Below are 22,436 nucleotides of genomic sequence, written 5' to 3'. Positions count from 1 at the left end.
CTAGTAATAATGTATTAAAGTAAGCTGTAAAAGTGTGTAATAAGATTTCTGCAAAGCCTGAGAAGAAAAATGATCTTTTTTTATCATCTTATTGAAAATGTAATCTCCTTAGGACATGGGAATACATTTTTGTAGTAGTTTGAACTGGGCAAGTGGCTGCATTTTTACTTCGGTTTCAAAGTTTTCTTTACAAGTTTTACTTTCTCTGATTTAATCACAATAGTAGGCATAGACCAAAGATGGAAGCAACGAAAAAGGACGTTGTATTTTCCTGTTTCAGAAAACCCATATTCATTGAATTCATTCATTCACCGGTGTAACGTTATGCAAAAAAGCATCAAATGTAAACCGAAATGGTTATACACAAATAATACAAGTCAAACGTTTGAAAACAACTGATACTTTGTCTACGATCTGTAAATGTAAATGTAAATGTTGTATTTGTATAATTAAAAAAAACAAAATCACCGAATGCTAACCACTTCAACTTTATTGCATGTAAAGATGCCTTAACATCACTGCCAAATATTGTCAGTATTGTATGCTAGATGTAAGCTGAATGTTCTTTTGCCACAGGCAGTAATGAAATCAGCATAGAGACTTGAAACTTCAGAGGTACAGCTTATCCTTTGCAGTGAATCTGCAGCCCACATGCCAAACAAACAGTGATATAACAAACACCCTCCAGTAAATGATAGTCTTTATGAAAGGTCAGTGCCACGGCAGTTTTTCCCCTACAATTTCTTCTGCAATTAATTTAAATTCTTAAATGTATCTAAATATCTCATTTACTGGGTTGCCGCAGGCATCTGTGAAACGGTTTACAATAAATTAAAGGAGGAGAGGCACAGTATAGACATTTGGCTCAAGAACATTAAGTAAAAACTAAATGTAAACAGCCGTTACAACAAAATATTCCCTAAAATGTATGGATATCAAAGATTGATGGTGGCACACTGACAGTATCTGACAGTAGAAGTTCCCTCACAGAAATTTCATTGATTATTCGCATTGATTATTTTGAGACAAATATTGTGTGATGCCTATTAGGAAAATTACGGAGGATGAGATGAATATAGCTTCTGGCTGAGTGAGCGGCTCAGTCTGATCCCTGACACATTTTCATGCTCCTTTTACTCCTTTAAGAATGGAATGTTCAATTATTTATGGTATGTCGTCACCATGAATGCGCAGCAGCGTTCGTTTATTTTTCTTCTGGGCACATTGCCCTTGTCATTCACGGTCACAGTTAATTGATTATTTCACAGAGTAGTTCTTCCATCAAGGAGGGAAGAGAATTCAGTGGACTACAATGTTCATTGCAACACCAGAGGCCATGGGTCAAACACTCTTGGCCAGAGCTCAAAGAAAGAAAGAAACTATAAACATTACACCATTTTCATTTGAAGATGTGAAACACCAGTTACACTTGGCATCCACATTACTCCAGCGGGATCAACTTTAGATGTGGTTGGCTTCAACTGAAAGCCTTTAGAAACAATCATGCAAACAAACAAGAGGAATAAATATTTTTTGTCATGTTACTGATAACATTTGTTAAAGTCAACATTAATAAGATCCATAAGTAGATTTCTGGGGAGGTAGAGGTTACAACGTTGGGTTCCTAGCTATGATGGGCATATTTCACTGGTTCGATGTAGAAGCATAAATCACCTATTAGATTATTATCATATTATTAAAGCATTGGAGGATGCCTACCGGGTCTCTGCAGATGAACACATTCTTAACAGAATAAGGAAAGCTAAGATAGAATCAAATAAAATAATTGATACAAAAACACAGTTTCTGGTACAAAGGCTTTGTCTAGAGAACTTTGCCCATGACAATAGAGCAGGGAGATATCTAGCCCCCTCCAGGTCGGGGGAGAGTTCCTGCCTCAGGTGGAGGAGTTTAAGTATCTTGGGGTCTTGTTCACGAGTGAGGGGAGAACGGAGCGCGAGATCGACAGGCGGATCGGTGGGGCGGCCGCAGTAATGCGGTCATTGTATCGGTCCGTCGTGGTGAAGAGGGAGCTGAGCCGAAAGGCGAAGCTCTCGATTTACCGGTCGATCTACGTTCCCACCCTCACCTATGGTCATGAACTCTGGGTCATGACCGAAAGAACGGGGTCCCGGATACAAGCGGCCGAAATGAGTTTCCTCCGCAGGGTGGCGGGGCGCTCCCTTAGAGATAGGGTGAGGAGCTCTGTCACCCGGGAGGAGCTCGGAGTAGAACCGCTGCTCCTCCACATCGAGAGGAGCCAGCTGAGGTGGCTCGGGCATCTGTATAGGATGCCCCCTGGACGCCTCCCTCGTGAGGTGTTCCGGGCATGTCCCACCGGGAGGAGGCCCCGAGGAAGACCCAGGACACGCTGGAGTGACTACGTCACTCGGCTGGCCTGGGAACGCCTTGGGGTCCCCCCGGAGGAGCTGGAGGAAGTGTCCGGGGAGAGGGAAGTCTGGGGATCCCTGCTCCGACTGCTGCCCCCGCGACCCGGACTCGGATAATGCGGTGGACAATGGATGGATGGATGGATATCTAGCCAATCAATCAAAAGTAAACAAGGAAAAAACAACTATAACATCCATTAAGGATCAATCAGGGAATATCAGCCATGATCCCTTTTCAATAAACTCGGTCTTCAGAGATTTTTGCTCTAAATTATACTCATCACAAATTGATCCACTACTAGACCAAACCATTGATCAGTTTCTTGGAAATATCAACCTGCCAAAGTTACATCATGAGCAGGTTATGAATTTTAGATTCACCACTCTCAATGGGAGAACTCCATGAAGTTCTCCAGCATATGCCCAATAATAAAGCTCCAGGCCCAAATTTTTGAAAGAATTTTGGATCATATTAGCACCAACATTTCATAAAATGATCTTAAACGTTAAGGAAAATAAAAGTTTACCCTCAAATATGAACTCTGCTAATATAAGCCTCCTATTAAAACTGGGTGCAAAAATCAATCACTATAGTTAATGGCTGGATTCAGAACAAGTGTTTTGCAATGATTTGGAAATCTCGGATTTACCATTTATCAGTCAAAACATCAAGCACCATAAATGCTTTAAAGTATTAGTTCCTCTCTGACAGCCTGGTGGGACTTCCTTAAAATAACCAAAATCTCATTTTTTCCATGTAATCGCACACCCATCTGGAACAACCCAGACATTCTGAAAAATAATAAAAAGATTGTAAACTTCACTCAGTGGAGAGACCAAGGAATAAAGCATTTAGAACGTATAATCGAAAAATGTCGTACCTTTTAACACAATCACTGTTCAATATGGGATTAGCAGTAACACACATTTTTATAATACCAACAACTCAAGTCCATAATAAGTAAAAAAAATATTAACTCAACCAACTGGATCTGCTATTTCCCATTATGGTGACAGAATTACTTAATCTACACCCCAAAATTACTATCAAAACTGTACAGATTAATGTCCAAAATAGATAACTCAGTCTCTTCCGATTTCAAAATGTGAGGCTGACTTATTTCTTAACACTAATCAAATTTTTTGGTCACAAATATCCATCCATCCATCCATCCATCGTCCGCCGCTTATCCGTTCCCGGGTCGCGGGGGCAGCAGCCTCAGCAGAGATGCCCAGACTTCCTTCACCCCAGACACTTCCTCCAGCTCCTCCGAGGGGAGTCCGAGGCGTTCCCAGGCCAGCCGAGAGACATAGTCTCTCCAGCGTGTCCTGGGTCTTCCCCGAGGCCCCTCCCGGTGGGACATGCCTGGAAGACCTCCTAGGGAGGCGTCCAGGAGGCATCCGGTACAGATGCCCAAGCCATGTCAGCTGACTCCTCTCAATGTGAAGGAGTAGCAGCTCGACTCAGAGCTCCTCCTGGGTGACCGAACTCCTCACCCTATCTCTAAGGGAGCGTCCAGCCACCCTGCGGAGGAAACTCATCTCGGCCGCTTGTATCCGCAATCTTGTCCTTTCGGTCACTACCCAAAGTTCATGACCATAGGTGAGGGTAGGTGCGTAGATTGACCGGTAAAGCGAGAGCTTCGCCTTTCGACTCAGCTCCCTCTTCACCACGACGGTCCGGTACATCGACAGCATAACTGCGGACGCTGCACCGATCCGTCTGTCAATCTCCCACTCCATCGTTCCCTCACTCGTGAACAAGACCCCGAGATACTTCAACTCCTCCACCTGAGGCAGGACTTCTCTACCCACCCGGAGAAAAACCGCCCCAGCACATGCTGAAGGTCCCGGTCCGATGAAGCCAACAGGACAATGTCATCCGCAAAAAGCAGAGACGAAATCCTGTGGTTCCCAAACCGGATCCCCTCCGGCCCCTGGCTGCGCCTAGAAATCCTGTCCATAAAAATTGTGAACAGGACCGGTGACAAAGGGCAGCCCTGCCGGAGTCCAACATGCACTGGGAACAAGTCTGACTTACTGCCGGCAATGCGAACCAAACTCCTGCTCCGATCATACAGAGACCGGACAGCCCTTAATAGAGAGCCCCGGACTCCATACTCACTGAGCACCCCCCACAGAATGGCACGAGGGACACGGTCAAATGCCTTCTCCAGATCCACAAAGCACATGTAGACTGGTTGGGCAAATTCCCATGAACCCTCGAGCACCCTGCGGAGGGTGTAGAGCTGGTCCAGTGTTCCGCGGCCGGGACGAAAACCGCATTGTTCCTCCTGAATCCGAGGTTCAACTATCGGCCTTTTCTCCTCTCCAGTACTTTGGCGTAGACTTTCCCGGAGAGGCTGAGAAGTGTGATCCCCCTGTAGTTGGAACACACTCTCCGGTCCCCCTTTTTAAACAGAGGGACCACCACCCCGGTTTGCCACTCCAACGGTACTGTCCCCTTCCTCCATGCGATGTCGCAGAGGCGTGTCAACCAAGACAGCCCTACGACATCCAGAGACTTGAGGTACTCAGGGCGAATCTCATCCACCCCCGGTGCCCTGCCACTGAGGAGCTTATGAACCACCTCAGTGACCTCGGCTTGGGTGATGGATGAGCACACCCCAGAGTCCCCACTCTCTGCTTCCTCAGTGGAAGGCATGTCAGTCGGGTTGAGGAGATCCTCGAAGTATTTCTTCCACCGTCCGACAATGTCCCCTGTCGAGGTCAACAGCTCCCCACCCACACCATAAACGGTGCAGGCAGAGTACTGCTTCCCCCTTCTGAGGCGTCGAACGGTCCTTCGGAATTTCCTCGAGGCCGACCGTAAGTCTTCCTCCATGGCCTCCCGGAACTCCTCCCAGACCCGGGTTTTTGCCTCCAGGACCGCCCGAGCTGCGGCTCGCTTGGCCTGCCGGTACCTATCTACTGCTTCAGGAGTCCCACAGGCCAACATAGCCCGGTAGGACTCCTTCTTCAGTCTGACGGCATCCTGTACTTCCGGTGTCCACCACCGGGTTCTAGGATTGCCGCCACGACAGGCACCGGAGACCTTGCGACCACAACTTCGAGCCACCGCGTCGACAATGGAGGCAGAGAACATGGTCCACTCGGACTCAATGTCCCCCGCCTCCCCCGGGATCTGAGAGAAGCTCTCCCGGAGGTGGGAGTTGAAGACGTCCCTGACAGAGGGCTCGGCCAGACGTTCCCAACAGACCCTCACAATCCGTTTGGGTCTGCCCGGTCTGTCCAACCTCCTCCTCCGCCAGCGCATCCAACTCAACACCAGGTGGTGATCAGTTGACAGCTCAGCCCCTCTCTTCACCCGAGTGTCCAAGACATGCGGCCGAAGGTCAGATGAAACGACAAGAAAGTCGATCATTGACCTCCGGCCTAGGGTGTCCTGGTACCACGTGCACTGATGAAAACCCTTATGCTTGAACATGGTGTTTGTTATGGACAAACTGTGACTAGCACAGAAGTCCAACAACAAAACACCGCTCGGGCAGGCTGCAGTGTGTCATTCGGCCTGCTGAGAAGGTGATCGGCTGCAATCTGCAATTGCTCCAGGACCTGTAAGACTCCAGGACTGCTCTCACCCACGTCACAAACTCTTTGAGACTCTCCCCTCTGGCAGAATGCTGCAGTCCACCAGGACCAAAACCTCATGCCACAAAAACAGTTTTTTCCCATCTGCCACTAGCCTTATTAATCAGGCCCAGAACGCACCCTGACACTCTTCCTCTCCCCCACACCGCTCCTCTGTCATGACACTCATCTGCACTCTATGCGTTACATTAACACTCAGCTCACACTTTGGAAACTTGGACTGTGATCACCCGAACATTTTAGGACCGCTCTCTCATTCAACTCACAGAATCACTTTACCATGTATATATTATTTACCATGTATATATTATTTATAAAAATCTGTTGCACCAACTACGCCAAAACAAATTCCTCGTATGTCCAGTAACGTACTTGGCAATAAAACTTTTTTCTGATTCTGAAATCTTTTTCTGATTCTGATACCAAAATAACTTGAATTAGGACCGCATTATCAAGCACTAAAAGCTCGATCTCAAGAGCTTCAGTTCGGCCCGGCTAAGGTGTGGCTTTTAAAAATTCGAAATAGGTCAGATTAAGGCAACAATTCGACTTTCTGTTGGAGCATGTAAACATCTTCACTGTCCTCATTCTCTGACTCATAGTCTTCATCATTCTCACTGTCTCCATCATCCTCACTCTCGCTTTTCTGGGCTGCAAGCTACTCGTTTTCTTCATCACTGAAGCCTAATTCATCATCACTACCATCTACAGCAGGGGTGTCAAACTCATTTTTCTTGGTGGGCCGGATTTGACCAATTTTTTTCTCGCGGGCTGCACGCTCAAAATAACAAAAACGGTGCGAAAATGTTTTTTTCTAATTCTTTTTTTTACTATTGTTATCTAATCCAATATCAGTTTAGTTACTTTTAAAGGAAATATGCACTTTGTTTACACTCTAATTATGTAAAATATATTTCTTTAGGATCTTTTCTTGAAATTTCTTTTTTTTTCAAATTATGTAACATACTTTTAATATCATTTTACAAAGATAAACAGAAACATGTTTTTTTTATATTTCGCTTTTTTACATGAAATTGAATTAAAAGCTAAATCTTTCTTATTACATCCAAGAGTGTTTCTTTCTGATTTAGAGATTTTTCCAGTACAATTAAGTGTATTTATTTTTAAAAATTGGTGCGGATGTTTACGCCAGTGTGCCGAAAAGGCAGCACTTCTCTTTTAACTGTTTTACTTTGTCATTATCCTTGTATTCAAAACTGAAATTCTCTGAATAGATATCTTCTATCATCTTTTTTAGCAGTGATATTTTTCCTGCGAAAACATATAATATTAGTCAGTTAATAAAAATAAACGACTGTCTACAAAGAAATAAAATCGGCAAATGCATTCTAGAAAACAAAAAAAATGTCGAAAACTGCTCTATTTGTGGAATAACGATGGATTTGTATTATCGGATATGCTGCGATTCATGGAAATTATTTATGCCTTCCTTTTTAGTAAATCAACATTTTGGTTTTTTGCGTTGGAAACTTCTCACGGGCCGCATGAAAATCTCTCTCCGGCCGCATGCGGCCCACGGGCCGCACATTTGACACCCCTGATCTACAGTGAGGGCTAGTTTGGTTTTCTCCCGTAAGGAACTATAAAAGATTGTTGCATTCATTCTGTAAATAGAAGAAAAGAGCCAAATACAATCATATGCAATGTGGAAATGACTCACAAAGTGCATTATTATAGTAGTAGACTCTAGACGATCAGTGAATATCATCAATATGCCGGGCTAACAATAGAATGGTAGTAATAATAATGGTACAGTGTTACCGTATGGCAGTGGTTGGCAACTGGCGGCCCAAAATTGGCCTGTCTCCAATAATATCTGGTCCGCCAGATGACATTGAAAATCTGATAAATAATTTTTATTTTTATTTTTTTCTTAAATTATTATTTACTATCACAAAAACGTCAATTTCATAGAGAATTAAAAGCCTTTATTTAGAAAAGATACAATAAAATAAAAGCAGGATCTTCATGATTCCGGACGCACACAATTCTGTATAGTTCCCTGTCACCTGTAGCATAGGGGGGCCTTAATTAGAGGTGCACACAAATATTCAGGAGAGACGTAGGCACAGACTCCCGGCAAAACTCCTGGAGCTGTTGAAATGGTAAGACATATGTGTCAAGTGATTTGTTGTGGTTTAAACTGTGAAAAATACAACTGATAACTTACCTTGAGTTTTGTTTTTGGTCTTTTAAATGGTAAAACGTCCATTATATGTGTAAAAATACGTCGGAAAATCCGCCTCATTTGCATATCCTCTCACTCGCTTCAGGAGACTGAGAGCTGCTGCTCCATGACTGTCCTGTGCTATTGTTCATAGGTGCGTCATGGGTTTTTCATGTGTTTAATGTCGTTCTGTGTATTTTAAAGAAGGACTGCATTTGTTAGTAGCTTGACAGAAAATAATATTATCATCACCAAGTTACTTATAAGCGGTTTCATAACGCAGCCACAGAGTAGCGCTAAAGCAGTAATAACACACTAGCAAATTCAAGTTACTTTATTTAAACTAATGACTTTCTTAAATGACTTTTTTGTACAATATATAATAGTATAATAATACTAGTAGCCTATAGATAAGGGGAAAAAAGTTTTGTTTAGTAGAAAAAAAAACTGATTGATGTGGTCGCGGGGGAAGCAGCCTCAACAGAGATGCCCAGAATTCCCTCACCCTAGACACCTATTATAGCTCTACTGAGAGGAGTCCGAGACGTTCCCAGGCCAGCCGAAAGACATAGGCTGCGTCCAAAATTGCATACTTCCACCCTAATGAGTATGCAAAATGAGTATGCAACATTTTTTAGTGCGTCCGAAACATTAGAACGTACTCAATAGTGTGCTCTATCCATACTCTTCCCACAATGCAATGCAGCGGTGTTTGGTTGCTAAGTAAGCTAATACGTATATGTCATAAGTATAATAATATTATTATATAATATTAATATTATAATATTCGTATAAATAATATTATATGATGTAATCTTATTTCGGCCAGGATAAACGGGAAAGAGCAGAGCGGTGCGCTGCTACCGCTGCTGTGACAGGTTACCATGGTAACAACCCCCCCCCCCGCCTCCCTACGGCAGGAAGTGCCGTGTGGCTCTGAGTAGTACGTCCAAATTAATGCACACTACTGATATTTACTCAAAAGTGTGCCAAACTTAAGTATACTTTTTAGTATATACTGTTTAGTATGGCATTTCGGACGCACCGATAGTCTCTCCAGCGTGTCCTGGGTCTTCCCTGGGACACCCTTTTTTTCAGTTTAACATTATTAAATGATCAAATACAGCACAATAAACCACAGAATAGTGAATTTACCTTACTTATTGTTGAGTATTTATTATTTTCTCTGCCAAGAAAAATGGCATACAAATACTTTTTAAAATGATTTCTCAGGCTCCTCCCTGTGAAGATACCAGCGAAAAGGAGTTTTCAAAATTCACTCCAGAAACTCATGTGATAAGTTTAAACACTGCTATTGGTTCTCTTAGGATTCCATCTCTCTTTCAGTGCACTACATCTTACAAGTGGAGATACGGTGTGTGTGTGTGTGTGTGTGTGTGTGTGTGTGTTTGTGTGTGTGCGTGTGCACGTGCGTGTGTGTGTGGGTATAGGGGTGTATATATATGATGTATAATATGTAACCACTAAGTGGTGCTTGAGTTGTTTGTCTGTCTGAACCAGCTCACTGACATCACCACATTTACAGCAGAACCCAAACACGCATCTTTAAAGACAGGCTTCATAATAATGAGTTTCTAATACAGATAGATGAGTTTTAAGACTGCTTGGGGGAAGTGAACTTATTTTTTTGTAATATGGTACAACTAACTACCCTCTAGTCCCCACATTAATATGTTTTTGCCACTCCAAAGGAATTGATATTAAAATATTGCTTGAATATATCCAATATGTGATTACATGACAAAATAGAAAAAAAATCTGCCTAAAACTTCCCCCTGTCCTCTCATGCTGTCTTCCTACATTTGAAACTAGTGCTAAAAACATGAAAAATGGATCCATCATGTAAGTGGCTGATGACAGATTCACTGCTTTGTATGACCCAGTTTAGTTTGAAACCAATATTCTGTTCTACTGAGAAAGGGAGGGAGGGAGGAAGAAAGATGGAAGAGACAGAAATAGCCAAGTGTAGGGTAATTACAACACGTACAGCCTATAAAATAATAAATATTTCATGTTTCTAGTTATTATTTACTGGTGCAATTCTGGTGTGACTCCCATTGTGACATTTCAGTGTTTATACATGTGCCAAGAGGGAGCTGATGAAAGCCAAGACTCTGGAATGTTTTCTTTGATCTATGGTAATGTTCTAAGATTAAGCTTTTGATCAATATTACTCTGGTTCTTTGGTACGCCAAAACTTCTTTCAGTCTGCATTACAACCGCCAGTCTGAAATGGATCAGATTCATTAATGGAGAGAAATGCACCCACTACCAATCCCTTTGTGACTTTTCCTTTTCATCTTTCCATCCATCTCAAAACTGGTGTTATTTTGAAAGCAAAATCAACACTGAGATAAAAACTAAATTTGATGTGAATGTTTTTGAGCCATAGGATTAAGTATAATCTAGCTTTTGATCATTGTAGTAATATAGTGTTGAAAGGAACAGTTGAATGGGCTCTAAATAAGCAACAGCATATGGGTAATTTCATGATGGGAGGATCAATATTCTACAAGCAGCAGCGCTGAAGGAAACAAAACAGGAATCCAGTACATGGCTTTGTCATTTTGTGGTTGCCTCCACTTGCTGTCAAATGCAGGACACCACAGGTAACACATTCTGGAAATATTTGTGCTTTTTTTTCTGTTCTTTTATTAAGTTAAAAAATAAAACAGAACTTCATCAGCATCAGCACTTGACAGCTGGGACATAAACGCTTAAGGCTTTGAGCTCATCCTGACTTGTCTCCCCAGGGCAATGTTTGATTATTATGTTCTCAGTTTGGGAATAATTATTGGCAAATGTTTCCATGAACAAAATTCATGCACACTATTTGAAATTGTCAAACAAAATACTTATATCCAAGCAACCCTGCCTGGTTGCTTGGATATCCAGCTACCTCACCAACAGACCACTGTATGTCAGGCTGAAAGATATCACGTCTGACACTGTGGTTAGCAGCACTGGATCTCCACAGGGGACTGGGCTGTCCTCCATCCTCTTCACTCTACACCACGGACTTCTGCTACAACTCTGAAACATGTCACATCTAGAAGTCCGCAGATGACACGGCCGTCATGGGGTGTATCAGAGATGAGGAGGATTACAGGAGCCTGGTGAGGAACTTTGTTGTCTGGTGCCACACAAACAACCTGCAGCTCAACACCTCAAAGACTAAGGAACTCGTCATCCACTTCGGGAGGGACAGACCCAGTCCTAGACCAGTTCTGTTAGGAGCGGAGGAGGTGGAGGTCATGCAGACCTATAAATATCTTGGACTGTGGATGAACAACAAGCTGGACTGGACAAGTAACATGAGGCAACTGTACTTCCTGAAGATCTTTCAACATCTGCAATAAGCTCCTGGGGTTGTTTTATCAGTCTGTGGTCGCCATCGTCCTGTCCTACGCTGTGGTGTGCTGGGGAGTGAGCACTTCAAAAGGAAGACCTCTCCAGGTTGGAGAAACTGATCAGGCGCGCCAGCTCTGTGGTTGGCACAAAGCTGGACCCTCTGGAGACAGTGGCAGAGAGGAGAACAATGCACACACTCCTGGCTATCTTGGACAACACCAGCCACACTCTGCAACACTGTCATCACCCGCCAGAGAAGCCGGTTCAGTGAGAGGCTGCTCCTCCCCAAGTGCAGGACCAACAAACTGAGAAACTCCTTCGTCCTCCGTGCCAAAAGCCGTGCCAAAAGTAACCAAATTTTGCACGCAAGCCAGGCCTGGCGGAAAATTTGATATTTCATGGTTTGCATTAATGGGCATGGCAAAATGGCTCAACAGCGCCCCCTAGAAAACTTTGTGTCTCAAGCCCCACAAGACGGTTTTGACGTACATGCACGAAAATCGGTACACACCTGTATAATGTCGCAACTTAAAGAAAAGTGTCTTGGCGCCATGGCCGAAACCGAACAGGAAGTCGGCCATTTTCAATTAATCGTGTAATTTTGCCGCAATTTATGCCATTTCTTCGGCCGCTTCTTCGCCTGAACCGTAACGTGCACCCAGGTGTGTTATTCATCAAAATGTCAAATGTCTCAATCCTGCGACGATGCCCATTACTTTTCTCTTTTCTTGAAATTACTGGCAAAATACGATTCGACTCTTGAGCAGCACCTGGTGAACCCTGTAAGCCGCACTGCAACTTACCTTAGCCACCAGTCACAAAATGAGCTTATTGAAGCTCTTGCAAGCGAGACATTGGGCACTATAATAGACGAAGTGAAGGCAGCAAAGTTTTTTGCCATTATTGTAGACTCAACTATCGACATAACAGGCATAGATCAGTTTTCCCTATCACTGAGATATGTTACCAAAGCAGGCAATAGCGTTGAGCACTTTGTGAAATTTGATGAGTTACCTGATGGCGGCGCCGAGTCATTTTATAATCTTCTGACAAAAGCACTCACTGAAGACCTTGGCCTCAATGTTAGACATATCAGGGGGCAAGCCTATGATGGCGCAAGGACGATGTCCGGACAGTTAACGGGACTGCAAACCAGAGTGAAGCAAAACTGTTCTGACAAAGCTTTTTATGTCCACTGCTGCGCGCACAACCTGAATCTAGCACTTCCAGATGCTGCGAGCTCTCTTTGCAGTGCTAAATTATTTTTTGGCACGCTTGAGACCTTGTACTGCTTTTTAACTTCTAGCCTTCCGCTGTTTAAAATACTAGAAGAAGAACAGGATAATATGCAACTTGAGAGAACTGTTCTAACATTAAAGAGTCTGTCAGACACAAGGTGGGCTTCAAGGAAACACGCCAGCGACCCGATGCTGAAAAAAAAAATGTTGCAGCTTGCACGTTTCTACTCAGAAGACGTCTCCAAGCCAGAGGAAATTGCGGAGGAGTTCCACTCTTTTCGCACATTATATTCTGAGTTAGAATTGGAGCTGAAAACCGATGCAGTCCTGCCTTTCCTCGTTGCCAATGACATGGATAGAGCATACCCCCATCTGACCATTCTTCACAGAATTTATAAAACAATTCCCATCAGCAGTGCCAGTGCAGAAAGAAGTTTCAGCCGCCTGAAGCTCATAAAAACCTGTTTACGTTCGTGCATGGATGAGGCCAGACTGTCAAACCTCACTTTGCTGAGTGTTGAGCGGGACATTGACATCCATAAGGAGAAAGTGGTTGGCAAGTTCGCCGCCATAAAGGAGAGGAGGGTAAATCTTTAAGAAGACCACACCACATGTACAAAGTTCTGAACCGTTACCTTGTTTTCCACGTTATTTGTAATATTTTGTTCGAGCCGAGGATGATGTTCTGGAGTTTGGAGTCTGTGAATTGGGGCAGCGGCAACAAGCGCAGAGACAGCAATCAGTGAGTACATAAATAATTATCAGAATGTTGTTATTGCCTTGACCACCTGTCTACTTTAATGTGCCTTGTGTTGTTGTCAACTGTAATAGACCGCCGAGTCTATTTTCTATTCGAATGCATATTGTGTGCAGTTGTTACATTTTTAATAGGCTATGCGTTTTGTTGTGTTTAGACCGCCGTGTCTATTTTCTATTTATAGATGTCATTAATGGCATTATAGACAATTGTGTCTATATATCTGAATATATTGTGTAATTGTAGTTTACATTTTATATTTAAGTTGTATTAAAGAGGGGTTGGCTCAGACCCTGTGAGTCACTGTCTGTCAAAGCTTTCAGCACCAAGAACAGCAATGCTCTCAGATTGACGGCTGTCAGGCTGCGTGGCGTGTGTTTGTGTGAGCTGGTTTGTGGCTTTCCTTGGCTTTCTGAGGCACCTAGGGTTGCTTGGCTCAGTAAACGTGAGCATTTGTGTTGTTTGCTGGGTAGGGTGAGGTGTCCGTTATCTTTAAGTTGTTGAATGGTAAAATAATTATCATAAAGGCCCATTGAGAATGCTCCGCCCCCTCTGTGCTGAGACCCACGTTCCGCCACTGATTGATTTGTATATGACGGTACTCTGTGAGTGAGATGGAGATGTCAATTTCCCCGAGGGAACCTCCCAAAGGGATTAATAACGTTGTCAGAATCTGAATCTGAAACTTAAAGCGATTTGCAAATATTTGGTCAAAATGTTGGTTTTGACATACTGGTACACATTTGTACATGTTTTGACCATCACATCATATTTGCTTGTCTTTAATAAATTAAGGACATTTAAAAGTTACAAGTCCAAGAATATGTCCCTTTTTAATAAAGATGTGCATGGATTTCTTGGTACCTTTCCAAGGAGGGGAGGAGTGTGAAGCCACTTGAAATAAACATCCATCCAAGATAATGAACTCCATCATTAATAATGTGATATTCACCGAAAATCATACCTTTTTTCATTTATTTTCAGCTGAATGTGTTACATCATAGCACTAATTACAATGGCATGGACAGAGATTAATTTTGTTGCACAACTTGTTGCAGCAATCAGTCTTTGTGGCTACAGTGGACTCCTACCTCAGCCAACAGGTTTTTGGCCCACTTTTGCCAAGTACATGTCATGTTTCTAGGTTTGCATTTTTCAGATCTTTAAACAGATGTTTAACAGGCTTGAGATCAAGACTCAGATGGCCATTTTAAAGTCGTTCAATATAATCAGTCATTCTTGGATGTTTTAGATTGTGTTTTTGGGTATTTACCCTGTTAGAGGATCTATTACCTGTGATTGAAGCTGAGCGTCCTGACCTTGGGAAGTATGTCTTACTCCAGGATGCCATGAGACTGTATATTCAAATTCAATTCAAAAATACTTTATTAATCCCCAAAGGGAAATTAATTGTTGCAGTAGTCATGATTAAGTCTCTTCAAAGATTCATTGTAGAGGTTTATTACTGTGGGTGGGAAGGATTTCTGTTGCAGTCTGTGTTGCTGTGATCTGGAGAAGCCTCTGACTGGAGAAACTACGTTACTGAATTGTTGTGTTGTGAAGAGGATGCTCAGGGTTGTCCATGAGCTTCTTCATTTTATGAGGTATCCTCCTTTGCACAATCAGTTCCGGAAAAGTGCCCAGAGCAGAGCCAGGTATCTTTATCAGTTTGTTCAGTCATTGGCTCTGATGCTGCTCCCACAAAAGGTTACAGGTGACAGCAAATGTGGTTGAGCTCTCCACAACAGAATTATAAAAGATATAAAACATCTGGTTGCAAAAGGACATAAACTTCCTTAACAAGTAAAATCGGCTCTGTCCTTTTCTTAAAAACAGCATCAGTGTTGTATCTCCAGTCCAGACTGTTGTCCAGGTGAACGCCGAGGTATGTTTACTCCTCTACCACTTCCACTTTTTCTCCCATGATGAGAAAAATTCAACCTAACATTGGCTCCTCTAAAATCCACAAGCATCTCCTTTGTGTTTTTCACATTCAAGATAAGGTGATGTCACAAAACGATCCACCAGTTTTCTGTATAGTGCCATTTCACAACAGTCATCTAAAGGCATTTTACACAATAATTGCAAATTCACTGCAGTCCAGTTGAACACATTCAATTCAGTTCAATTTCACATAATTCAAATATCCAAATCATTTTAACATAATTCATTTCTGAAAGTAAAAATGCCATCTGTAATTTAAGAAATCCTCAAATAATCCTATTTTCCTGTCTGACCGAGTTTTCTGCCCATTCTAATAAAAAAATGTTTTTGTTAATTTGTTTTTCTTCCCATTTGGTTGATTCATCCCTGTTGCCCTAATTTCACTGTCTTGTTCTATGTCCCTCTCTCAATGCTTTGTCACAGAGCCTAGTCATCAAACTCTTACCACAGTTGTCATTAAAGCGGTTACTCTTACTCTCTCTAAGAGTCATTTCTGTACACATGAACATTGTGGAAAGCCAATCTCTCCCGTGATGGCAAAAAAAAGGCATTTGAAAGCCGTGTGTGCAAATCCCTTTCAGCTTTGGACTTGAATGTGGTTAGCTAGTAATGTGTTCCAGTTTCAAGCTCACAGGTGAATCTTGGCAGGTTTTGAGACCAGCAGAACAAGTGCTTTTTTTATCTTTTGAAGTTTTTCCCTGGTCATTTTAGAAAAGGAGTTCAAACGTAAACTGCAGGAACGAACAGATGCCTCAATGTATTTTCAGTTATATTTATCAAAATGCTGCATAGCTCCTCTTATCACATTTTAAAACAGCTCTTGCTGGTTCGTTGGATGCACATTTATAAATTAGTAAGGTATCTGTCAAGTACATTTTTTTCACTGTTCTTTTTTAATTAACTAATGGCCAAAGTGTAAAATTGTCTTCGAAAAACATTTGTCTTTAAAGGGGACATATTATGGCATTTAATGTATATTTTAAAAAGGCCTTGAATGTCTTAAAAACAATCTAAAGCTTGTTTTTTCTACATAAATCAGAAATTCAGCCTGTGGGCCATGTCTCTAGTTTTACCGCTTCTAAAGCCTTTTTCTGTGCTTCATTCTGAGGGGAGGGGGGGGGGGGGGGGGCTATGATAATGAGGATCTGTGCTGATTGGCTGCTTGAATGACGTGTAAGAGGGGAGGGAACAAAGCGTCGCTCCGGGGAGAAGAGTAGCGGCTGCGTAGCAAAGCGTGTCCACGGTTCTGCGTTAAATCGCTACGGCGTAGGGTACGCGTCGATTTAACGCGGAACCATAAATCAGCCTTTAGTCACCTCGTCTTCACACAGGAAGATTTAATTTATTTCTTAACAGGTACACCACAGTTATTTACTCCGATTCCTCATTTCATTTATGTTACAAGACAAATGAATCATGTTAACTGTAAAGAAATCACAACACTGAATTTTCACAAATGGCAACTTTATTGTTAAAATATATAAATAACATTGCTGGCTCAAGGAAGGACCGTGCGTCTTCTGAATGTGTTGTTGAACAGCTTCAGGTGCTTGGAAAATCTGAAACCATAAAGAGAAGAAAAATGTATTACGGTACTTAAGAGCCGCCGGCGCCCGGAGCCCCGGGCCCGGAGCTCCAAACCCGGGGGCTCCGGTGGAGCCCCGAGCCCGGAGTTCCGGACTCGGGGGCTCCTCGACGGTCCGGTCCATGAGCAGCTGGCCTATGGGGATGGCCTATGGAAATCTGCTCCCGTCGTGACGTCACGATGGGAGCTGATTCAGAACGGCTCAAAAAAGTCACATGACACTGGGGGATTCTGCCGGGCGGGGGTACAGACCTTGCAGAAATTCATGGGATTTCATCTTTCCTGTGTTGGCAGGCTGAGGGGAGACCACTTTATATATGTTAAAACAAGAAAAAACGTTTTTTTCATAATAGGTCCCCTTTAAGCAAATGCTTGATTTCTAATCTATAGCAAAGGAAATGTCATCACTCAAAAGTTCTTAATATGCCTATATTGAAATCAGATTGTATTGCTTAATTTACATTTAAAATATTTAGCTAAATACTGACTACATTTTTTTTTTTAAAAGTCCTAGCTCCTATGGACTCGTCCATCCTGTGGAATCAGTTTGCTGGACTCAATCACTCAAGCGAGCAACAATTGTTTCCTGGAGGGGCATGACTATGTTGAGCAGTTTGTTCCATCTGAATCTGAGCGGTGTTCTCCCGTATTTCTGTTCTCATCATGCCTCGTATAAAACAAACACCATGTTCAAATATGCATGTGGCATCAGCAGATTCAAGGCAATACTTTAATGATTGACTTGATCGGGTGTTATTCGGATCTGCAGCCTTTTTACAGTATTTGACACCCCAAAACTCTCGTTGATGAAGACACAAGCTGAGCTGAACTGTGACTTGATCACGACCTGTTGGTAAGTTGGATCAAATGGCAGGGAAGTATGGCAGACAGCCCTGGTAGGCAAAAAAAAGTCTAATGATGGTTTGCTAGAATGTAGGAGCGATTCAATTCCCATGTCTCACAGAGCTTAGATGCATTCGTAGGAACCCTGGGGATATTAAGACGAAATGGGCCACATTCGGCACCTTTTCAGTACAGACAGCAGACTAGACCTGTAGCCTGTAGCTAGATCTGAAGGTTATTGGTACCAGATTAAAAAGCAGTCTTTAAACCAGGTTAGACACCGTGGATGAGAAATCAAGACCAGTTGGTGTTTTACTATTACAGAGGATTTTCACTCAGCTTCCAGTCTGCTTGATAGTTAAACCTCAGATTCAGGTAGAACAATGTGGATTCTGTCCAGGCCCTGGAATGTAGGATCATCTCTATATAATGCTTAGTGTCTTTGAAGGAGCAAAACATTTGAAGAACCACTCTTCATGTGCTTTTTAGACCTCAAGAAGACATTTGACTGTATACCTTGGGGTAAACTGCAGGGATGTTCTGGAAGTATAGGATGCTGAGTCCATTGCTACAGTTATTGAGTCTCCATACAAACATATACTGTATGGACTATACAAAACAGGATTTGTTCCAGCTATAAGTTTTACTCTGCCGGGGTTACCTTTTGTCACTGATTCTATTCATAACATTTATGGAGTGAATTTTTGGAGTGAAGGGTGTCTATTTCACTGGTGTCGTGATTTCCTCTCCATTTGTTTTGGATGATGTGGTATTGCTGTCATGATTAACTGAAATATTAAAATAGTGAGGGTATCGCTGGTGTGTTAATGTTGTATGAACGTTCCGGTGGTGGTTAGAGAGCGGTTGGCAGCAGATTGGCTCCCACGTTTCTGTCAATCTGCCCCAGGGCAGCTGTGGCTACACATGTAGTGTACCATCACCAAGTGTGAATGAATAATATGAGCACTTTGTGTTTAAAAAAGCGTAATATAAATGAATCCATTAATATTATTATTTATTTATTTCTCTACTCGGCTGTGCTGCCAGGTTTCTCAACTGTCAAAATACCGGTAAATATATATGGGACATAACTGGGAGGTGACAGTTGCATCCAAAGCAGTTATTGATCTTCCTGAGCAAGCTATTGAAAATTAATTATCTTGATAGGTTGGTGTGGCTGTAGTACTGTAAAAACCGTGGTGGGGTAACAACAAATAAATAGCAATCCTTGCACTCTCAAGTAAAAGTTAATTGAGCAAGACATTGGAAACACTACATCCAATCAGCGTGTTCTCATGTGGCTTCATAACATAATAAATGAACAGCTGTAACATAACTTTGAACAAGCTCAGGTGAATGTGTTATAATATAGTGGGAGTTTAGTAAGTAGGTTTTCAAAGTATTTTTTTTAGCATTCATTAAAATAAAAAAATACTTTAAAACCAGTTTTTCTTAGGCACAATGTATATCTTTACCGGAGAGGGGCACTTTGAGAAGGTTATATACTACTCCACAACACCAACTGAGAGGCCCCTTTGATTCACTGGAATGATTCACAGTGGTGAACGGAAGTCTAGGCAGAGCCAATGAACTGAACACATTCTCCAACAAGCTCAGTTTAGAAAAAAACTCAGCATCTTCCTCTATTAGCCCCAGCCAAACAGGCCTCCCATCCTCCCTCCTCCCACAACGTCCTTGTCACACCTCAACTGTCTCGTCTTCCACCTGAGTCATGGATCTTGCTAAATCGTTTTCTCAGAGATGCCGGGACACACACCACCACCTGTCTGTCACTAGCAGTCAGTTGGAGAGGCAACTAGGGAGGAGGAAGTCGTAGAAAAGGAGAGAAAGGATGAAAAGCAAGAGACTAGGGCTGAGAAAAGGTCTTTGAATGTTGGGACTATGACAGGAAAAGCTGAAGAGTGGGTACACATGATCCAGAGAAGGAATGTGGATATTCTATGTATTGAAAGGTACCTTGTGTGGAAAGGTAGCAAGGCTAGAAGCTTAGGAGTAGGGTTAAAGTTGTTTTATGGTGTGGATGGAAATATAAATGGAGTAGGAGTGATGTTCAGTATTGTTAGTGGTTATGCTCAGGTGGTGCATTAGAAGAACAGGAAACGTTTTGAGTAAAGTAGATGAAGTTATGGAGAGTATCCCCAGAGAGGAGTTAACCCTTGTACTGTTTTCGGGTCAAAATAACCTAATTCTCCTTCCTTCCTTCCTTCCTTCCTTCCTTCCTTCCTTCCTTCCTTCCTTCCTTCCTTCCTTCCTTCCTTCCTTCCTTCCTTCCTTCCTTCCTTCCTTCCTTCCTTCCTTCCTTCCTTCCTTCCTTCCTTCCTTCCTTCCTTTCCTTCCTTCCTTCCCTCCTTCCTTCCTTCCTTCCTTCCTTCCTTCCTTCCTTCCTTCATTCCTTCCTTCCTTCTTTCTTTCGTTCCTTCCTTTCTTTCCTTCTTCTTTCTTTCTTTCTTTCTTTCTTTCTTTCTTTCTTTCTTTCTTTCTTTCTTTCTTTCTTTCTTTCTTTCTTTCTTTCTTTCTTTCTTTCTTTCTTTCTTTCTTTCTTTCTTTCTTTCTTTCTTTCTTTCTTTCTTTCTTTCTTCCTTCCATCCTTCTTTTCCCCCTTCCTCCCTTCTTTCTTTCCTTATTTTCATTATTCCTTCCTTCCTTCTTTCCTCTCTTCTTCTCTTCCTCCTTCCTTGACCCGAAGACAGCACAAGGGTTAAGACAGGCTCTGGTTGTCAGGAGGTGCCTCTTGATGAGTGGACAACTACATGTACAGGTAATGTGATCAGGGAGACAGATAAGAGAGTACTTGGTGTGTCACCTGGTATGAGAGAAGACAATGAGACTTGATGGTGGAATGAGGAAGTGCAGGAGTATGTAAAGAGAAAGTGGTTAGCGAAGAAGTAGGACACTGACGGAACACAAGAGAGTAGACAAGAGTACAAGGAATGCAGGATAAGGTGAAGGTGAAGGTGGCAAAACCCAAACAAAGGGCGTACAATGATTTGTATACTAGGTTTGATTTATGCAGGTTTATGAAGCATATAGATAGACATGGGAAATATGTGCAGCAGGCTAGGAGGATTAAGGATAGAGATAAATATGTATTGACAGGTGCCAGAAGTGTGATAAGAAGATGGAAAGAGGATTTGGAAAAGTTGATGAAAATGAAAGAAACCAGAGCAGAAGTGGCCATTGTGAACCAGGAGTTGGCAAAGATTAGTAAAGCTGAAGTAAGGAGGGCATTGGAGAGGATGAAGAATGTAATGGCCGTTGGTCCTGATGATATACTTGTGGAGGTATGGAAATGTCTAGGAGAGGTGGCAGTAGAGTTTTTGAACAGGTCATTCAACAAGATCTTCAAGAGTGAAAGGATGCCTGAGGAATGGAAGAGAAGTGTCCTGGTGCAGATTTCCCTGAACAAGGGAGATGTGCAGAATTATGGAATAAAATAAGAGGAATAAAAATGATGAGCCATACAATGAAGTTATAGGAAAGGGTCGTGGAAGCTAGGCTAAGGGCAGAAGTAAGCGTGTGTGGACAGTAGTATGGTGTCATGCCATAAAAGAGTACTACAGATGCAATATTTGTTTTTTAGATGTTGATGGAGAAGTACAGAGAAAGTTAGAGAGAGCTGCACTGTCTTTGTAAACCTTTGGAATGAATGTTACAGGGTACCAAGAAAGGAGCTGTGGTATTGTATGAGGAAGTGTGGAGTAGCGGAGTATGTCGGAGTGGTGCAGGACATGTATGGGAGCTGTAAGACAGTGGTGAGGTGTGCTGTGGGTGTGACATAGGAGTTCAAGGTGTTCTTGTTTGCTATGGTGATCGACAGGCTGACAGATGAAGTTAGTCAGGAGTCTTCATAGACTATGATGCTTGTAGATGACATTGTGATAACTAGTGAAAGCAGGGAGCATGTGGAGGAAAATCTAGAGGTGGGATGCATGCCCAGGAAAGGAGGGGAATGAAGGTTGGCTGCAGCAATACAGAATAAATGTGTGTGAATGAGAGGAACCTAAATGGAATTGTGAGGTGACAGAGACCAGAGATAAAGAAGGTGGATGATTTTAAGTACTTAGGGTCCACAGTTGTAAAAGAGGGCATGAAGTTAGTTGGTGTGAAAGAATATGATGTAGAGGATAGGGTCAGATAGAGGCAGATTATTTTCTATGGTGTCTCCGGATGGGAATAGCTGAAAGAAAAAAAAAAGGTTGTGAGGTGTATCAGTAATGGACGAGAGACTGACTAGAAAGAACTGGTGAACCTTTTTGTGGCATTGTGTGGGGACAATTATCTCATTTTAATGTGGACAAGACACAGGAGATGATTGTGGATTTTAAGAGAGCCAGGATTAAGTCAAATCGTTTTTCCATCATTGGGGAACTAGTGGAATCTGCCATTCTTTGTGCAGAGCTGGTCAAGGCAATAACATTTTTGGTTCAGTATATTGGTTTTATGGAGTTGTAAACCGTTAGTTGTGATACGTTTCTGTGGTAGCAAG

Source organism: Cololabis saira, chromosome 1 (genome assembly GCF_033807715.1).
Source record: "Cololabis saira isolate AMF1-May2022 chromosome 1, fColSai1.1, whole genome shotgun sequence".
Classification (NCBI taxonomy): domain Eukaryota; kingdom Metazoa; phylum Chordata; class Actinopteri; order Beloniformes; family Belonidae; genus Cololabis; species Cololabis saira.
Note: the sequence above shows the minus strand (reverse complement) of the source record.